This window comes from Triticum dicoccoides, chromosome 2B (genome assembly GCF_002162155.2).
Source record: "Triticum dicoccoides isolate Atlit2015 ecotype Zavitan chromosome 2B, WEW_v2.0, whole genome shotgun sequence".
NCBI lineage: Eukaryota > Viridiplantae > Streptophyta > Magnoliopsida > Poales > Poaceae > Triticum > Triticum dicoccoides.
Window position 1 is genome coordinate 680953818 of NC_041383.1, and position 5360 is coordinate 680959177.

Here is a 5360-nt window from a genome sequence, read left to right on the forward strand (position 1 = left end):
TATCATCAATAATTTCATCTTCAATAATTTCATTCTCTCTAACCCTAGCAAGTTGTTCATCAAGATATTCACCTAATGGCACAGTAGTATCAAGCATAGAAGTAGTTTCATCATAAGTATCATGCATAGCAGAAGTGGCATCATCAATAACATGCGACATATCATCATAGCAGTAGCAGGTTTAGATGTCGCAAGCTTACTCATAAAAGAAGGAGAATCTAGTCCAGAGCAAGATGGCAGTTCCTTACCTCCCCTCGTAGTTGAGGGAAAAATCTTAGTTCTTGCGTCTTTCAAGTTCTTCATGGCAACGGCGCCAGAAAATAGTCTTGATAACCCACAAGTATAGGGGATCGCAACAGTTTTCGAGGGTAGAGTATTCAACCCAAATTTATTGATTCAACACAAGGGGAGCCAAAGAATATTCTCAAGTATTAGCAGTTGAGTTGCCAATTCAACCACACCTGGATAACTTAGTATCTGCAGCAAAGTATTTAGTAGCAAATTAGTATGATAGTAATAGTAACAATGGCAAAAGTAACGATAGCAGTATTGTAGTAATTGTAACAGTAGCAACGGAAAAGTAAATAAGCAAAGCACAATATGTGAAAAGCTCGTAGGCATTGGATCAGTGGTGGATAATTATGTCGGATGTGATTCCTCATGTAATAGTTATAACATAGGGTGACACATAACTAGCTCCAATTCATCAATGTAATGTAGGATGTATTCCGAATATAGTCATACGTGCTTATGGAAAAGAACTTGCATGACATCTTTTGTCCTACCCTCCCGTGGCAGCGGGTCCTAGTGGAAACTAAGGGATATTAAGGCCTCCTTTTAATAGAGTACTGGACCAAAGCAATAACACATAGTGAATACATCAACTCCTCAAACTACGGTCATCACCGAGAAGTATCCCGATTATTGTCACTTCGGGGTTGTCGGATCATAACACATAATAGGTGACTATAGACTTGCAAGATAGGATCAAGAACTCACATATATTCATGAAAACATAATAGGTTCAGATCTTAAATAATGGCACTCGGGCCCTAGTGACAAGCATTAAGCATAGCAAAGTCATAGCAACATCAATCTCAGAACATAGTGGATACTAGGGATCAAACCCTAACAAAACTAACTTGATTACATGGTAAATCTCATTCAACCTATCACCGCCTACGATGGAATTACTCACGCACGGCGGTGAGCATCATGAAATTGGTGATGGAGGATGGTTGATGATGACGACGGCGACGAATCCCCCTCTCCGGAGCCCCGAACGGACTCCAGATCAGCCCTCCCGAGAGAGATTAGGGCTTGGCGGTGGCTCCGTGTCGTAAAACGCGATGAAACTTTCTCTCTGTTTGTTTCTCCGTGAAACAGAATATATGGAGTTGGAGTTGAGGTTGGTGGAGCAGCAGGGGGGCCACAAGACAGGGGGGTGGGCCCAGGGGGAGGGGGCGCGCCCCCCACCCTCGTGGACAGGGTGTGGGCCCCCTGGCGTTGATTCTTTCGCCAGTATTTTTTATATTTTCCAAAAGTTATCTCCGTGGATTTTCAGGTCATTCCGAGAACTTTTGTTTTCTGCACAATAAACAACATCATGGCAGTTCTGCTGAAAACAGCGTCAGTCCGGGTTAGTTTCATTCAAATCATGCAAGTTAGAGTCCAAAACAAGGGCAAAAGTGTTTGGAAAAGTAGATACGTTGGAGACGTATCAGGCGGTAGGCTGGACCTTGCCACTTACGGATTTCGACCGAGAGTCATGGCGGGGTGCCACTAGAAGTGGCATGGGGGAGGCCAATGGGAGGGATGGGTGTCTCTAACACGGTTAGCCACCCATCACTGGTGCGGGGGTGCGCCGGTCATGGACGAGTTCTGCTCCCTTTCCTCCCCTTTCCCTGTTCTAGGGTCTCCTAGTGCTGGATCTGCTTTGGTCAAGCTGGTCACTAGCGGCTCCATCGGTGGTATGGCTTGTCGGTCGGTGCTCGGCTTGTGCTCACGGTTGTGCTCTAGGAGGTCTAGGTACTGGGCAGCTGCCCGACTGGTGGGAGGTGCAGGGCTTGCAACTCGGGTGCTAGTTGGCCGTCATGGTCGCGCGGGCGGCGTGGTGGCTGGTGGTCAGTGTTCTGTGCCAAGGTGGAGCGTGTTGCCGTGGTGAAAAACTGTCTAATTCTGGTCAGGCCGACGGAGGCAACGCCCATGGGCGTAGCTCCCTTCTTGAAGGCCTCACCGTTGCTGATCTTTGACCTCCGTATATCTCCAAATGAAAAACTTGATTCTTTGCATCAGGCGGTGCGGCATTCCTACGTCGTGTCCTTTGTGAAGGCACCGTCTTAGAGTTCACAGGTCATCGACGCTCAGCTTCGTCTCTTACGTGTGCTTTGATAGCTTCGTCCTCTCCTAGTGTTGCCTAGTGTATATCTTGTGTTTGCTGAGAGTCGTACGGAGTGGTGGTGTTGATCCTTAACACCTTTGTATCTTGGCTTGGGTGTGTTGTGGTGTCGTGTTGTATTACTCTAGTTGTTCATTGCTTTATAATATAAAGCGGGGGAACCCTTTTTCATCAATGTCCATCTAGGTCCAGCATCGTTCATTTCAAATACATAGCAATATGAACAAATGAAACTGCAGTGTTCAGAGCGTCCGATCACAGAGAAGAATGTTTATAGTTTTTACATGCGCGCGGTCAAAAAAGTTTCAGTCCGTGCAAAAAAGCAATATTTTTGCACCGCCAGACCGGTTGTCCATGCCTCCTTGCTCACTCAGCCGCCAACTCCTCCTCATCAGCCGCCTCCTTCTCGGCCACCTCCATCTCGGCCGCCATCCTAACACTCGGGATCCAACTCGTCCATCCTCATGGTCAACATTTTGGTATCCTTCGAAGCGGTTCCGAGCTCAACCCTCCTCTCTTTGAGCCTAGTCTTCTTCTCTTAAAGGTTGATCTTCTCGGATGCCGCCATCAAGATGTTAAACCTCTCCGCCTTCTTTTCCTCCTTCATGTCATAACGCTTGACATATGCCTCCTCCTTCACCAAGATGTCCTCGAACCTCTCCATCATCTTGGTCATCGTCCCTTCTCGCTTTTCCTTCTCATCCTCCCACTTCTTTCCTCAAAACCCCCTTCTAACCTTCTTGGACAACTCCTTTGTTGGGTCGGTTTGGATTACTCGCTTCGTCCTCATTGTCGATGCCGCCCGCCTTGATGGACTTGGCAATGGATAGTTGTCACATGGGTTGTGCATTCAACTTCAACCAAGAACGTATGAGAGCGAAGCCCTTCTTCTCCACATTAAAATACAAGTTGCACGCACGGGAGGACTAGTAAAAAAAGGCAATGTCAACATGGTGCATATCCGTCCAAATGACCAACACAGAGATCATATTCGGCCAACAATTTGCATATTCGGACAAATGACAAACACATAGAATAACTTACTCGCTCGGTGTTTTTCCCACTACTTGGCCATCAACTGATTATTTATTTGTACTGGTCGCAATACTTACTCACAGACTCTTGGATGGTGTACCATCGATGGTCGAGCGACTTTTTCCCACGATTTTAGGTGACTTAGTTGCAGTAGTAGGGCCCAAAATTTGTGTGCTCATGGAACCAAGAATGAATATTGGACCAAAATTTTGCGCCCCTTTGCTTCTTGCCATAGATCGGATATATGCTAGTGGGCAACCATGCATTGCACAAAACAATTCATCCCTCGTGTTGAAAATTTCTCCTCTACCCCTCTTATTATTTGGATCGGTCAGCCAATCCTACGGATCAAGGCCCATCTCGTCGGTGTACATGTCCTGCTCAAGCTGCCTAGTGTATGAGTCTAGGTGCTAGGTGTACGTTCCCGATTTCTGGGCGTACGCCTCTGGCTACGAGTCATCCACTTGTCCGTTCTCAAATCCGCCTCTGTCGAGAATCAACTCCCTCTCTGCATCATCGTACGTCATCTTGTCCGGTTGAGACATACCGACGAACATCGAGCATGCACCCATTTGATCCATGCTTAGCGTTCGTGATCAGACAAGCCGCAGCGATGGCGAGTCAGTGAAATGGAGCAGACCCATGCTGAGGTCGACGCGATATGGCACATAGCCAACAGTGGCGGGGACTGCTGCTGATGGCCGAGCTGCTTGGCGATATACAAGTAGGGCGATTGAAACTACTCTGGCCAAGGCAGTGTGTGCATCGACAGCGGCGGAAGTGCGCCTCCATCCCCGCCCATCCCCTACCCCTCGTCCCTGCCCATCCCCTACCCCTCGTCCCTGCCCTAGCCCTTCTTTTTGCCAGTCGCTGCCTCTTCTTGATCCTTTATCTTCTTTGTGAGGCGGCAGGCTTACCGTGTCACCGAGTTGATCTTGCGGGCGACCACCTCTCTCTGGATTCTTGCTTCCTCTAAACTACGAAATTGTTGGGACCCAAGTGCAAGGTTTTGTATCTAGCAACAATTTCCCTTAAAGTAGGTGACCATCAGGTTTATCGAACCCATGTGAGTTTGGGAACACATGCAATGATCAACACATGCATGCATGGATACAAAACTACATTGGCCCCTAACTAGCGAGGTTGTCAATCTCACAAGCATTATTGCTAGTTACAACTTATACAAGGATTAAAAGCCCAAGTGTATGGAAGATCTGATTCCAAGAGAAGTAAGAGCAAGGAATTGAAAAGAGTGTTTGATTGATGTTGAAAGAATATAGAAAGAAGATGGGCAGGGATCCATATGTTCACTAGTGGTTTCTCTCCAAAGGTAAAGCATGGTGTGGTGAACAAATTACACTTGTGACCCTGAAGTTTTGTGCTATCCACCTCCAAAGCAAACACTTTTGGCTCTGCCATGGCGTTGGAGAAATTGTTGACATGACGTGGATAGTTGAGGAAGCAGGTCCGCCAGTAAGACATCCCCCGTTGTCTTGAAGGCCTCGCTAGACACAAATTTGTAGATCGTCGGTGCCGCCGTAGAACGCCATCAAGGAGGTACCCTGGAAAGCTTCATTCATGATGATGACATTAGCACCAACCGAGTGTTGTCATTTAATAAAATTAATCATAAACCAAGACACCAGACAGAAGGAAACCAGGGCTCCCCCGCCGAACCGTCGGCGGCGGGCGACGAGCGGAGAGAAGGGGGGCCGATGGCTGCAACGGCATAGGTACAAGAACCGCTCACCTCAATATCGCTTGGTGAAGACAAAGGCAAAAACCGCTCCCTCTGGTTTTAAATACAAGATCACTATCAAGAATACAATTTGCATCTATATAAGGTCACTATCGCTTCTCGGGAAGAATTGAATAGGCTTTTACCTCATAAAATGGTGCTTATTAATGCAAACATTTCATATGTAGC